Raw genomic sequence first — 16,766 nt, forward strand, 5'->3', positions numbered from 1 at the left:
ACATTCAATAAATATTTTCACTGTTGTAAAGACCATCACAGCACTATTAAAATTATGCTGATTTAAGCTAATCACCAGCTGCTTCTCCTGTATGCCAACATCTAATGGAGTGCAAATATGGGTAGGATTTAATGGCACAATAAATAACCACAGCTAGGAGAGTAGTCCTCCCCACGACTAACCTGCAGTGCCCAGTGGAGACAGTGTGTCTCATCTGCATTTACTTAGAGGGTAAATTTGCTAAAAGTCAATCACTATTAGTACTGTACACACTGAAAATAAAAAAACAATTGCCTTTTTCCTTTTTTGGGGGTGTTTGTCAGCTTCTTCAGCAGCAGTCTGCCTTGATCAGTTCTTTGGTAGCACATCTCAGATTTTCCTACTGATGTGCTACCATCCAGTTAGAAGCTGTCAAAAGGGCACTAGTGATCATTTAGGGTAATAAGGAAATCCATATATAGTCATATTTGGCCACTGAGACTGTAGTGAGCTATAAAAATAGAATGAATTAAAAATATGGAGCTTCTTTTCCCTACCCCACCCATTGCATTTTGTATTCCGTAGTTAAAATATTTATGTTGCTATGCATTTGCTGGATTCTTCTCTGGACTTGGGTACCTGATTGTCTTTTGGGTCTTAAGCACCTACAATCTTATTGCATTCTTTTCCTCCACTTAATGCGAAGAGAATAACAATAGAACACTATAAAATGACCGCAGGTGATGAGAGAGAGAATATTGGATTTCACAGGAATGATTGATCAACACTGCTTTTTAATTGGCTCTAGTAGCTATTTATCATCACTTACAGAAGATCTAAAAATCAATGGAGATTTTTATGAAATGTACAGATGTGTCAAATGAACACATGTATACAGTATAATAACAGCTATGATAACACTAATAAGCCTCTTGCAAAAGGCTGTGCAGCAAACTCCCTTTAGAAATTATCAGATACATCATAAGACCTGATAGAAAATCCACAGGGGAACAGTCAGTTTTATTAATTATTTTTTTCTTCTTTTTCTTTGTAGATACCATGTCAGACTCCAACTGCCAAATACTTTAAGTAGCAAAAAGGATGCAAATACAATATGGGAAGAAAATCTACTTTGCAATATTCTTTAGCTTTCAAGTAAACGAAGATGGAGAGTGATTAAAAAAAAAAATTTTTTTTTTTTTATGCTTTCTGCCTGATCACGCAGACCAGCTCAGAACAGAAATAGGGAAAAGATTAAACACATGGAATGTGAGGGTTTCCACTTAGGGATTTGTGGCTTAGTCACCTCTGTGCCAAAGACATATCTGTGTACTCATGCAAGCAAGTCATAGAATCATAGAATCATAGAATCATTAAGGTTGGAAAAGACCTCTAAGATCATCGAGTCCAACCGTCAACCCAACACCACCATGCCCACTAAACCATGTCCCTAAGCGCCGCATCTACACGTCTTTTAAATATTTCCAGGGATGGTGACTCAACCACTTCCCTGGGCAGCCTGTTCCAATGTTTAACCACTCTTTCAGTAAAGAAATTTTTCCTCACGTCCAATCTAAACCTCCCCTGGCGCAACTTGAGGCCATTTCCTCTCGTCCTATCGCTTGTTACTTCGGAGAAAAGACCGACACCCACCTCGCTACAACCTCCTTTCAGGTAGTTGTAGAGAGCGATGAGGTCTCCCCTCAGCCTCCTTTTCTCCAGGCTAAACAACCGCAGTTCCCTCAGCCGCTCCTCATAAGACTTGTTCTCCAGACCCCTCACCAGCCTCGTTGCCCTTCTCTGGACATGCTCCAGCACCTCAGCGTCCTTCTTGGAGTGAGGGGCCCAAAACTGAACACAGGATTCGAGGTGCGGCCTCACCAGTGCCGAGTACAGGGGCACGATCACTTCCCTACTCCTGCTGGCCACACTATTTCTGATACAGGCCAGGATGCCATTGGCGTATTTGGCCACCTGGGCACACTGCCGGCTCATGTTCAGCCGGCTGTCCACCAACACCCCCAGGTCCTTTTCCGACAGGCAGCTTTCCAGCCACTCTTCCCCAAGCCTGTAGCGCTGCATGGGGTTGTTGTGGCCGAAGTGCAGGACCCAGCACTTGGCCTTGTTGAACCTCATACAGTTGGCCTCGGCCCATCGATCCAGCCTGTCCAGGTCCCTCTGCAGAGCCTTCCTACCCTCGAGCAGATCAACACTCCTGCCCAACTTGGTGTCGTCTGCAAACTTACTGAGGGTGCACTCGATCCCCTCATCCAGATCATTGATAAAGATATTGAACAAGACCGGCCCCAAAACTGAGCCCTGGGGAACACCACTCGTGACCGGCTGCCAACTGGATTTCACTGCATTCACCACAACTGTCTGGGCCCGGCTGTCCAGCCAGTTTTTGACCCAGCGCAGAGTACACCTGTCTAAGCCGTGAGCCGCCATCTTCTCTAGGAGAGTGCTGTGGGAGACGGTGTCAAAGGCCTTACTGAAGTCCAGGTAGACCACATCCACAGCCTTTCCCTCATCCACTAGGTGGGTCACCTGGTCATAGAAGGAGATCAGGTTGGTCAAGCAGGACCTGCCTCTCATGAATCTGTGCTGGCTGGGCCTGATCCCCTGTATATATATACCTACTTGTCTGTGTGTTGATGGAGTTTGTTCAATCTGAAGCCACAAATACTTGTTTGTGCACAAACACTTTGTAAAAATGAGATGTAAGCTCTTCCTATTCAATTTAATTACGTTTTCATAATGTAACACAGAATGGTAACTTTGCCAACTATACAGGACCAAAACCTGTCTATTGGCATCAGTGAGAGACTTCAGGAAGAGCAAGAATTTTTTTCCCATTGTCAAAAAGTACATGTCAAATTACTTTCCTTTGTGAATGTCTAAATGTGTGAACAATCAATTAAAAAAAAAATGGCAAACATTCAGGAACTGTTGTTAATCTATTCTGACAATTGTAGTTTAGATTTCTTTCTATTATACCTTAGAATGTATGCACCTGCTATAAAAACACTGCAGGATATTTTATAAAAGAATCTAAAGATGTGTCTATGTTGTAGTGCTCTCTTTTAATTTAGCTTTCTTTTAAGATATCTGGGGAAATCTTCACTTACAAAAGAGGAGAACACGCTGTCTGTTATGCCAATTGTAGGGGAAATAATTTTTCAAAGCAATTGTGTTACATATTTTTAACCTAAGTTAGTGAAATAGCACACAGTTGCAAGGTTTCATTTCAAGACACGTGAACCCCTCATTGATCTTTAGTTCATGCCATAGTATATGTAAAAGGTAGGAATTCTTACAGAAAATTTAATCCTGGCTGAATCACGTAGGTGTGAAACGATATGTGACTAGCACAATTAAAGATGTTATAGAGGTGTCAGTTTTCATATGTCTATATATCGTTGTGTACACACAAGGAATGCAAAACTTTTCTCAGCTGAGCTAAGCACACAAAGTTGATGTGCTTATACATTTGCTGGTGGAAAGCATCCACACTTAGATCCAAAAGCTTCAAATCACCACAACCTCCAAAAGTCTTGCAAAGTTCAGGAATGTTTCAACAAGAAAACTTGAAGATGTACCTACACCCAGTAAATGTTTATGTCATCATTCATATCTGATTTCTTCTATACTCAAAAATGAATATTTTTTCTTTATTCTGAAATGAAATCAATAATTAAATTCAAAATGCTGAGCAGAGTTCATTATACTAAATCAAAAAGATATAGGTTTTTTTCAGCAATGAAACAGAAAACAGCAAGTAGAATTGGGTTATTAATTTTCATATAGTACACTTGCTTTATGAAATAACTTTTTATGCAAATAATATCTTTTACATCCATCAAGTAGGGAAGAGGAGCCTCCAGAAGGGAAGGGGAGCTGAGGGTGACAGCAACGCCTCCCCGACAAGGGACACAATCCCACACTACCCAAACAAGCAGAGCACAGTAAGTCTGGTGACAATGACAAGGGTTGGCCACAGCCCAGCTGGCCAGGCAGGTCCGTAGCGAGGATGCAGGTCCCAGGTCAAGCCAGAGAGCCAGTTCAGGAAGGACAGGTCAGGGCAAGGGAAGTGCCAGGCAAAGGCACAGCACAGCTGCGACATAGCTCAGGCAGGGACCACGGGTGTAAATCATCATCCAAGCAAGGGGAGGCTCATCTCATCTCTTCTCACTACTTCTGCGTATTCCCAGTGGTCTGATCCAAGGTTACATGGCTGCACCACATCAGAGCAAACTTTGAACAGGGTCAGCTAAATCCTTGGGAGGCCTGTTATGAGGCTGCAAAGGACTAGTACAAAGAAAAATAGTTCAGGGCAGTTAGATCCTGCTGCACTCAGGGCCCTGAGAAAGAGCATGGCCCAGAAAGAAAAAGCAAGAAAATTTCTTCAGGTTTAACTGAGATATCCTAGCAACAGTCCAAACTGGCGACTGTAAGAAACTTGTTCGGATGAAGGGTATTTATTAAAACCAGTGTGTGACTTCTCTTTCAGTCCAGAACGTTTTGAATCATAGTATTTGACTTCTGGGGAAAAAAGCCCTGCAGATTTCTAGCTAAATATTCCCCACAGGCAGTTTCCACGATGTGCTACTGTTGTGCTGTATGAGAAGTATACTTTTGTCATCTTCTACCATTTCTTTCTATAGACTACATTTCCTGACTGGTCTATACCTCCCACCACACAGTTGCTGTATTTGCTGAACTGCTGCAGACTGCCACAAACATCTCCAGCCATGATGCTTTAGCAGAAATATTAGTTCTCAGTAAAAGCCAGCATACAGAAGAGACTATATATGGACAACTATAACTCTCATGAGAAATGAGAGTAAAACTTCTTAATCCAGTTGTTGCCTGAGAAGTAGGCTTTTCTTATAGTTTTGAATAAATAAGAGGCATTTTATTACACAGATTTTTTTAAATAGGTCTTAATTTCCCTCATAAAACTTCTTTCTTTTCCCTCAGTTACACAAACATGACATACACATGCCTCATCTAGTTAAAAGACCACTTTCCATCAGAAGGCTTTTTATAAGCCAATTTACCAGGTGATAACTTATTTAATTTCTACCTATTATTATGGCCAAAATTTTTACCTCTGTCCAGAACATAACAGAACAGGGTTAGCATCAGTATACGTGGGGCTGGGCAGCTCTCTAGCTATTCCTGTGCCAGGGAAGAACATCACAGTAGATGGGCACAGTGTGAAGAGATACAGCCTCCACAGCCAACCTGGTAAATATTTGAGAGACCTGTCAAGCTTTGCCCTTGCAACAGTACTGCCTGCTCATGAAAACTTTTAAGACTAGAAAGAAAAATGGATTAAGCAGCAGTTTGTAAAGCATAGAAGACTGAGAAAAAGATCATAGCTGTGCTGCATCCTCCAGTGTGGCTTATGTGGGTATGTAATGCAATCAGACCCAGATCATACGCTGAGTGAAACCAAGCCTCTGAATTATTAAGTATTTTCATCTCTGTACCTTACAGAATTATATTCTAACTGGGCTTGCCACTATAGAACAGCTAAATCCTAGATTTAACTTTGATTTAGTCTCTCATACAGGGGTTAATTTCCTAGCAGTTAAAGTTCCTTGTGACACTGTTTCTGTCTTCTCTTTTTAGTTGCTTGAATTCTGTGTTTAATGTTTTCAGAATTCAGACAACAGAGAGGAATAAATCAAGCTGTCACTTTGCTGAATGAGACTGAGAAGACTCATCAAGATAATGACTGAGTACTGTAGGCAATATACAGCTTAATTTCTGATTTCTTTGAGTCTATCTGACATTAATATTAATCGCTTAGCTATTGTCAAAATTCAGGGTTAAGTGCAAGAGGAAGAGAACATTACTTTGGTAGTGCACATACACCATTAGGTAAGCTGGATTCAGTTTCAAGATAATTCTAAATTATCCTTTGGAAGAGGAGAAAAACACTGAAGGAATTAAAGTATTAGAATTATGTACCTTTTCTTTCACACAGGGTCAGTCATGACTAACATCATCTACGGTTAACCAACCCTTCCCCTAAAACACTGTTTTAATTTGCTTTGCTGAACTTGAATCACTCAAGTTGATAATTCCATGCAGAACGACAGTGCTTCAGGCTGAAATGTCTTTGAAAACATCACGTAAAACAGTTCAGATGTTTCTGACAACAAGACCAGAAAAGAAAAATGCATTGTTTTGCCCTTACTGAAGAAGTCAATACAATTGTTTTGTGAAGATATTGTACCATCCCTCTGTTTCAGAGCATGAACTGGAACTCCAGTCATAATAAGCCCTCTCCTAGTGAAAATAAACTAAAATTTGGATCAATTGCATATCTCTGAAAACTGCATTTTTCTCATATTTTCAATATAAATGGGTAGAATTTGACAGTTGGATTCCCAAAGACAGCATTTACATTTTTCTAAAGGTCCATTCCAGGGCAGAAGGTACCAAACAGGATTATGCATATAAAATTCTTCCTCTTAATTTCAAGAGGCTATTATGTCTTCAAAACCAGAAAAGGTGAGCTCTGAATGTAAGTAAAGATTTGTACTATAATGCAAAGAAATGTGACTTAAATTAAGAGATTCAAATTAAGGTTGCACAGGTAAGTGTAACTATGGAGTTAACTGTCTTAAGGGTTAATGATTACTGAATGAGAATTTTGCTTCTTTAGTGTCTTTGTTTACTTGGTTATGCTCATTTTAATACAGTAATATATCACCAGCATGTTATACATACACTCACATATGTATATGAAAATTGTTATTATTGGTGGCAACATATAAAACAAGAATACCTTACATCTTTATAGCAGTGAGAAAAACAACAGCTGCCTAATCTGTACAAACAAAAGAATGAGATGAAAAGAAGCCAAAAGGAAGAAAGAAAACTTAATTGAATTCTGTAATCCTTTCTCTTGGAAGTTTCTCTTGGAAATGAAAAGTGGTTTTCATTTTTTGCACCAGAATTATATCAGTCATATAATTTTGACCACAATTCCATTGTTCTGCCAGGAATAGCTACAGCAAGAGAACATAGCAATGAATAGAATTTTAGTCTCTTAGTTAAAAAGAGACATTCCAATAGCCTGAAAATTAGGGTCACCAATAGAAAAAGCAGCTGATTCCCCTTAATTTTTACTGTTTCACCAAACCTTTGTTTAGATTTAAAAGTGCTTGCCTTTTTCACCTCCTGACTATTTTTAGCCTCTACTTTTCTCTTTTTTTGCTCTAGCCAAGCTTTCAGACAGAGGAAATTTTATAAAATGTTTCATTTAATTTTTTTCTCTGTATGAAATTTTTAAAGACACTGGTATTTTGCTAACTTGCTATATATTAAATTTCTTCTATTCTTTTTCACTTAAGATTGTTCTATAACTAATTAATCACTTTGTTCTTTTACTCTTACTCTGTAGTTATTCTACTAGATATAATAATTCTTCTTTAAAATCTTTTCTTGCTATTTCATTTATTAAAAGGGCCACAATAGAATCAATGCATGAGGGATATTTGAAATTCCATTAAAAATAGCAATATTCCACAGTCCATTTACCAGTAAAAATAGTGATTAATGCTGTTTAATTTCCTTTATATTTTCTAGTCTCTTCTTTCGTTTGCTTTATTTTTGGAACATAAATCTTTAATATCTGCACAGAATGCACAATTAATAGGACACATGATTCTTATGATGGCAGGGCCTATGCCTATTTAGAATTTTGAACATATGTCTGAACAATGAGATATTCATTGGAAAAGCTTATTTTGTGTGGTCTAATTTTCCATATGTCCTGCACAAAACATTTCAGAAGTTTAACATTAAAGTGTGTGTGGTACTGATGAAATGGTCTTCCCTGGAACTTTTGTCAGAAGGTTTTATAAGAATGAGAAGTTAAAGGTGTAATTATCCAGCACTTTTTAATGTTTCTTCATTTTCATTGTCCAGTAAATGTGAAAGAACATGAGGACTGTGAGCAGAATGATTGGGCAATTTGAACATAAGGTTTATTAGGAACTACAGAAGTATCTGTTCTTTCACTTTCATCTTTAGGTGCCCCTCATAACAAAAAACGGTTCTTGTCATGCATGAGACTTAACTTGGCCCTTACGAGACTGGGTAATTGCTAGACAACCTTTTATGTTACATTTGCAGATGTGCAAGGTACATTAGAAGTTACTGTGGGCAAAATTATGTGGCCATATATTTTGCTGAAAAAAATTCTGCCATCACTATGCCAGACAAACTATGCCAATAATATCCATGATGTGGACTCAAGTTACGTTAACAGAAAAGAAGTTTTATTAGATTCATTTATGTTGGTGATGGTAACAGTGAAGAGAAGATGAAAGAAAAATCCTTTTGTCATCTGATGCTTTGTCTATGTTGGTGGTAGACTCCACTATAACAGCAGTTTCTGCAGTGTAGATAGTCCATAGAGAAGCTTTTTGTAGCCTCATGCATAGACACATTAGTTGTATTAATTAAACCATTGATTTTAAGCTTCTATGTTAAGTACCATGCACCTTGATTCACAGTTCTGCAACAATGAATTTAAAATAGATGACATTAAGACTACTAGTCAGGGAGTCAGACAGCTCCTTCAAGTGAATATAATTTATTGGTAATTTTATTTCTTATTATAAATTAATTTCTTATTATAGTTACATCAGGCATAAGAATAATTTGATCAAACATAGGGATCTACAGTGTAAAAACTTTAGAGCGTAATTCATCTGATGAGCTTTGGATGTCAAGCTTCAGAGATAACCAGACGACTCAAAGTGCCTTTATCACTTCATTGACTATAGTGTAAGTCTTGGGTATTCAGCCTTGAAATAGATCATTTACACCACAGACAAGCGCTAGGATTTATCTGACTTATTGTGGGTTTCTCACATGAATATTTCTACATCTGAAATTGTCCTTTTGAACATTTTTTACAGTCTATGGAGATGTTGTCAGTGTACTCAACTGAATCTACAATGCAATGAATCTCATCCTGAAGTAGATGCCTACATTTAATCAAACTTAGCCTTAAACTAAAATGTAGACATCTAAAACTAGGTGATATAAATCCCATCAGGGGCTCAAATGCTTTTCCAACCATATCGAACATTACATCAGGACATGGGGTAATCAGTCTCCTTATATTTAAAAGATGTGTAACAAATATTTCCTCATTTCAATGACTAGCAGTTGTGCTCTGGGAGGGAACAGATGTCCAGTTAACAAAAAAATTCTTTCAAAACTTTTCAAATTATATGAAAATTTCATTTTGTCTTTAACTAATAAGCATTCCTACCCCTCACTTTGAATTCACTAAAATCCTTTGCTGAGATAAGTTTGCATGTGTTGCAGAGAAGAAGAGTGAAAGACTGAAAAATAGATTTTCCAGAAAAAAATATTTTCTTAGGACAGTAATCAAAAGAAGGTGAGATCATTTGATAAATGCTTTTCTACTAAATTACATTGATAGAAATATTTATATGCTAGTTTAACAACTTCTAACAATAGAAGCAAATGTCATTTAAAGGAAGCTAGAGCATAGAATCAACTAAGACTTTTTAAATGCATTTTATTCCAGTGAGGGTCATTACAAAGTTGAAAGCATTAGGAGATCATTTATAAGACACAGATTTTTTTTCTTTTACACTGATGACTGGGCTGACCCAAAAAAACCAGATGAACTATCTTAAAAATTACTCTAGTTTGAGCTGGCTGATAATTTTAATCAGAAAATATTTATTCAAAGTCTGATTTTTTTGGTTGGAACATCTCTTTTTCGATGAATGTTCATGGAAAATAAAAGATTCACTGTTAACATATCTAGTGTAATTTGTATTCTGAATGACAGCTTCATTTTTGTTTTGTAACCTAGGAAATATATAGAATTCAACTCTGGCTGGCCTACCACATACATGAATGGTCAAATCATTTATCTGTTTGCTTGTGTTTTTATTTTATATTCCCCATTGAAAATTCATTCTTGATTATTGATTAGATCAGTGAAAGTGATCTTATTACCAAATGGTTAAGACATTTATGGTAAGCGTTTCAGGATCCACTACAAATTTATTGTAGACAACTAGGATGAACCTAGAGTAGTTACAGGGCTGAAACTTATAACTGAGTTATTCAAGTACTCATCTGCAAACTAAAAGAATTCTCTGTATCACTTGCAATATCAGTGATCAACTAGAAGTCTGTTCTCATGTATAGCTCATGCTTTTTTTTAATTTCATCAAGTTTTGTAAGGAGTGAAAACCATTTTCCAGCCCACTCTAGCCAAAACTTTAATGTTTTAATTTGGTGGAAAGAGTACTACACAAAACCACAGGAGAGTTAACTCAAGCAAGTAAGAGCCCTAGGCTATATTCCTCCTACTTATGTGAATGTTTAGAAAATGAAGTATTCTAATAATTTTACTGCTTTTTATTTCAGTTGCTGAGCCTCACAGTATTATCACTTGCAAATACAGTGAGGATGCTCCCATGAGAAAGATTAGAAATTTCTTGTGGGGATCCACAACCCTTGGAGCAAAGATGATTTTTGCATTGACATTAACTCACGGGAAATTGCATGGTTTTGCATGTTCTGAACAGAAACATGAATGTCCTACAGAAAAAGAAAAACCCAATTACACAAAGTAACTCTGGAATATGTCCATTTACACCTCACTCCATTTATATATTTCAATGGGAAAGCTAACAAACAGCTACTCTACAGAGAGAACAGGTCTGTTCTTATGGAAATACAATAAAGAAACCACTAACATTAACAACAAATACATTGATTGAAACTTTCATATTTTCAGACTTGGCTATGCAACATAGCATTGCTTGCAGCTGCAACAATGGCCCAGCCCAGCCTTGTGGATGGGAATGCAAAATACCACTTAGTTTCTAAGACAGAATTTTCCTGGAGGATGGAAAGTAGGAAACTGATACACACTACTGGCCTTTGATAACCAGCCTGAAGGAGGCAGGAGCCTAGTGCTAATGCCGAAGATAAACATCAGTGACCAAAGCTTACAGGTTTTTTTTGAGAAAGGCAACCTTTCTTCACATGTAGCAAGCACATAAGCTTGTCCACTTTTTTAATTTGTCATATTACCATCACTGAGCCTTTTCTATCCCTTGACATATCTTGTTAGTCATAACCCTGTGAAAATAGAGTGCAATGTGTGTCCTCCCATGGATTTAGGCAGAGTAGTCTGCCTTCTCTTTATGCAGCTTGTGTAAGGTACAGGGAAACTCATTATATCTTCTCTTTTCCCTCTCTTCCCAAAGTATAAAGGCCATGAATGGAGAAACAGAGCTTAGCTTTTACCAGACAACACTTAAATATTTTGCCAGTATAATTATGTTGGGATTATATTCAACCATATTGATTGCAATGGTTTGGCAAGCACAAGAAACTATACTGGCCAAAGCATAAAATGATGTGACAATTGTATCTGTTTCATGGCTTTCCCAGGAAAAGGCGGCCAATAAAGATACATGCCCTTTCTTATGCTGATGTATCAGAAAAAGCTTCTAGGTTAGCTCTACATAAGACACAGTGAGGAAAGAAAGCTTCTCTTCAAAGGAAAAAGGCAATGTTTCAAAGCAGGCACTATTCCTTTCAGTGAGTTAGATTTTAGGGTCAATAGTGCAATACAGTACGCAGCTCCATGAGGCAGGTAGGATATTTGCTTAGAAACACGCTCGTGAACTGTTGAGGAATTACCACTATTCAACCATGGAAGGAAGGAAACAAGAAAGGGAGGGAGGGAGGGACGACTGGAGGAAAAGAGGGGGAGTTTATCACAAACACATTATTTTTATGTTTAGTAAGACATACTTTTTCATATATCTCAGAGAACCCAGGGTACCCAAGACTATTTTTTGAGAAAAAAAGGTTTTCTCCTCCATCCTTCCATTTTTGTTTTTCGCGAAAAAATCTCACACAGGGTATTTTTAGTATCCTACTATCTATCTTAACCTTTAGAGATGCTTACGCTCCCTTAGTGACCCCATTTAACCAGCTTTTTAACTCATGTCACCTCCTGCAAAAACCAGCTGGTGGGTTCATTTGCACAGTAATAAATGCTGTCTCCCAGCCTGCAAGAGACTGATTGAAAGAGATTACCTCCCAACAGTGCTTGTTAACTATGATTGACATATCAATATGATACATGCTTATATTTTCAACCCTGTCCAACCCCAATTCCAGACAGAAAAACATTTTAGAGGCAAGTAAAATTACTAATACAAATTCTTTCTGCAAAGATTGCTGTGAGTCTTTATGTGTCTCAGCGTTATCATTTTTCTCTCATTTGCCTTTCACTTTTTTGCTAGAAATCAGTATGTAATAGAGAAGCATGTCCTATTATTCCCAAGCTTCCTCCACCTTAAAGGATGTTTTAACTGCCCTTTTAAAATGAGAAAAGCTAGGTTTTTTTGTTGTCAGGTTTGTTTTAATGCACCTAGTTTAAAATCCATCCAAGTATTGATAGTCAATAAATGAAATACATGAGACAGGATGGTTACCCCATTCACTTTAGTATTGCTTGATAGATGACATCAATAAATAAGTCAAACAGAACAAAGGTGCAGGTAACTATTCAGTCCAAAGTCAGTGTAATATGATGACCATATTTTATTTGAGAAATTTACCTAACACCATCACTGACATAGCCCTACAATGAACACTAATCTTTCAAATTGCTCTTAAAATAACGCAGCTTGTTTACTAGCTGGCAACTATGCATTGTATTTGGGAAGTAGGATTGGTGATCTTGATGACAAATCTGTATTACATAAACTACCATCCCCACAGCCAGCACTCTGCACTTTCAGCTGAAATTTATCAGCAATTACAGCTTAAAGGCCGAAGCTGAGAAGGCTGCACTTCCATCACGTGTTTCTGCAAAGAGAGCTCTTTGCTCATTACCAATTTCTGATCCTGAAAACCTATTAACTCCCAGCAGCAGGGGGAAAAAAAAGAAAAAGTGCCTTGTAAAATGTTACAGGTGTAGTCATGTGAGTCAGAGTTAACATTTAAAACAGCCAGGATACACACGCAGGAGGAGTTGGGGAATTCTCACTTCACTCCTCTTACGCTTACGTACAAATGGTAAGATCCAAAGTTCTCACTCAGTTACCACTTAATCCTAGAGACACTCCAGGTACTTCAGGTTTTTTCCTTCTATTTAAATAGAAGTGCCTGAAAACCAGCCTGCCTGGGGTGGCTGGCACTCTCGAAGCAATTACTACTTTTCACAAGACCTCTGAAGGAGAAGCTACTGGTCCCGCCGGTGCTTTGTTTTACCCAGTGGTACAGTGCATAGCAAATGCTTGCCCCAGACTAAAGGAGTGTGAGCTCAGATGTTTCCCAGGAGGTTTTCCTCAGCTCTGTGCTAGAGGCTGTACAGGGCAAGAAGCAGAGCAAGGTTTGAGTCCTCTGCTGGAACTATTCCTTTCTGTTTAGAATAACTGGAGATCTGATAGGTCTTTCTTTGGGACAATCACCTACTTCACTAGAAGCCCTGATTCCTGTTTGAAGAAATATTTATGTGGCTTTTTCCAATCACTGTTTAATGGAAAATGCACAGTCCCTGAATCATGGCCTGGAAAGCTCCCCTCTAGCTGAAAGGCCAATCTCCAACCACTCGTATATGCACTCTTGCTTATTTTTGTCCCTTCTCTCTGGTCTAGTGAAGTATAGATTTTTGACACATAGTGGAAGAGATTCAACAAAAAGAGAAGTGGTCCCCTTTTATTCATAGTCTAGTGGCCACGCAACTCTCCCAGGGGGTGGGAGTTTGCGTCCCCTTGGGCAGAAAAGACACTGAGCTCAAGTGTGTCAGATAGTGAGAAAGTATTCAATCCAGTATCCAAAAAAGCTACATTCAAGAGAACAACAGAGCTTCCTTTTCTAGCTATACTTTTGCGAAGGGGAATAATTAAAAGAATTAATGAAAAAAGAGTGCCTTTCTTTCTATTTACTTTGGCTCAGGACACAATTTTCAGAACATGAATTGTGGTTATGGTATGGAAGAAGGTGGATAAATTATCTCAAGACAGTAACACACACACACACACACACACAAAAGAGGAAGTGTGTGAGAACTTGAATTTAACCGGCTACTCTTTTTCATTAGAGTAAAAAATCTCAGAAAGAATGAGTCATTACTCAGAATGTAGGAAAACCTGAGTTAAGGAAATATTTTATTCAGTGGGAGACTATTTTGTCAATAGGCCAGAGGAAATCAAGTAGATGTTGACCAAGCTGCTACTCAGGCCTGCAAGTTCTTTGAATGTTTCCTGCAATTACACAAGTCTCATCTAAGGAGCTACAGATTTGAAAGTAAGAGCTAAATCCTCCAAAGAATATTTCCCCAGAGGTGTTTCTTTCTAATGGAAGTTATTCCTTCAGATGTTTGGGTTGGGAGGGGAGAGGGGGTTGTTGATTTTTTTTTTCCACATGGGTTTACTCCAGAGAAGTTTGGGTTTTTGCACAAAAGAAATGCTGCAGATCAAAATGTTGCCAACCAGAGGTGATAGCTAATATTGTTCCATAACCTTTCCACATTTTTTAAGACATTCATTTCCATGATGCTGAGATCTGATATATTGTATTCCATTTCTTAAGAAGGAGAAAAACTTTCAAGGAAACAACCACACAGGGACTGAAATTGTTCAGATACAGACGAAATAAAATCTCGTTGCAAAAATAATTTAAATTGGCCTGCACACAGCTGTGTGTGAGTGATTCTGTTTAGAAAGAACAGGTTTGTCTCAAGGGGAAAATAAGTCTCACAGGTTTGCTGCTTCTCATTCAGATACTCTGTTCCACATCTGTAGCTTTTCTATATTCTGGTGTATGACTTCTGTATATTCACCGATAATTTTCCTTAAGTAATTTAAAACATAACCATAGAAGCATATTTGCTAAAAAGGGTGTTATAGTATAATAAGGAAGACCGGAATACATTTTCTGCAAAATGGGTTAAGTCACGTTGTTTATTGATATTTCAGTGATTCTGTGAACCTGTAGAGAATTGTAATAGAAAGGCTGAGATTGGCATGAATGAAGAGTGAATGTGGATGTCTGCATGCAGAGGCATCAGAAGGGATGGGATAGGGCTCAGAGCTCATTAGCAGGGACAGGGCTCTCTGAATGGTTTCTGTTAATGGATCCCAGATCAGCCATCCATCATCCATATCAGGATCCCAGCAGGAAAAGGCATACCCATAACCTGCATGCAGTCACCAACCTAGGAGAAACCCAGGAGACATGAGGAGTACTTGACAGCGCATGTCCCTTTTCCACCATGTCATCACAATGGATCCTGGACTTCAAACCTAGACAAGCCTCGAGGTGCCCGACTGCTGGACAGGCTTCTCGGACTGCGCACATCCTGGTGCTTTTGAGTATGAGACTGTGAGAGAGTGAGGGTAACTGAGTGAAAGCTGTTTTGTTTCAGATTTTATTTTAAATAAAATCACCTTAGTCTCCTATAACGTCTGGGAGGGATATTTTCTACATTGTTGATACATTGTGGCAATAGTATTTCCTACAAACCCCATGGTACATAACTGTGCTATAATAATATAAATCACAAACATGGAGAGGCTTCACAAAACTCTTGGCTAGACTTGACATCAGTTTCTGAACTGTGTAGGAGCAACCCCAGCTCTGCAGAAAGGCATGCAGACTTCTTCCACTAAAGACAGAAAAGTATTCCTCCCTGATAAACCAGAAACTAAAGGACTGTGAAATGCTTAACAAAATACATTGGGGAAATAGGAATACTAAATTAAAAGATTTATAATAACAGTTGCAGTATAGATAATTTTCCTGTTCAACATTCATAGGCTTTCAACCAGTATTTTGAATAATCTTTTTGTAAGACAATTAAGGATTTTAAAAAAAATAATCCCACAAATAAGAATCTCAGGAGGGAGAGGTTACCTGACAGAGAGAATGTCACCTGTTAGGGAACTTGTGTCAGAGAGAATTAGGTTTTATTCCTCTAGTTTCAAATCGTAACTCAGCCCACAAAGACTTTGCCTGTCCCTAAACAGGAGAGATACTTTAGAAGCCTGAGGATTTCTTTCCCCAGGCTCCTCGCCTACTTTCCCTGAAGTCATTTGTACCAAAGACGTGCTAAGTGTTATTTCTTAGGGTAAGTGATGGCTACAGTGGTTGCAGTTTTCCAAACCTAACTGGCTACATAAATAGTATATTATTGACAAATGCTGATCCTCTTTAATGAAAATACTTCTTTGCATTTAAGATAAGCTAATGTCAGATTTGACACACTGTAAGATTTTTTTTCTGTATAAAGCAGAACTTTTTGTATTGAAAAAAACCTTGCAAGAACAGACATTCCTTCAATGCCTGAAACAAAATCAAGATATTACACATTTACCCAATAGGATTACAGTTTTTTTCTTGTTCAGACCTCTTTTTTTAGCCTTCATGAACATGAAATGCTTAGAAAATTCTGTTAGGTTACTACTAGGGTCTGAACTTTTTTCTGAGGCTTCAGCCACATTGCCAGTAGAGCATTAAACCTCAACTTAAGTGATCCTTATAATTCTAACACAAAAAATCTTTGATTTTTTAAGCTGTTAAAGACATGTAACATTATAATTTCTAAAACCACTTAGAATACAAACTAGGCACTAAAAAAAGAAAAATCAGAATATACTCAGGGGACGTTTCTTCCAGGCCTCCTGCAAAGCCTAATCCATACCAAAAGCTTCTCTCTCGTAATGTAGCAAAACAGGGAAAGG

The sequence above is a fragment of the Aptenodytes patagonicus genome, chromosome 1 (assembly GCF_965638725.1).
Source record: "Aptenodytes patagonicus chromosome 1, bAptPat1.pri.cur, whole genome shotgun sequence".
In the NCBI taxonomy this organism is placed as follows: domain Eukaryota; kingdom Metazoa; phylum Chordata; class Aves; order Sphenisciformes; family Spheniscidae; genus Aptenodytes; species Aptenodytes patagonicus.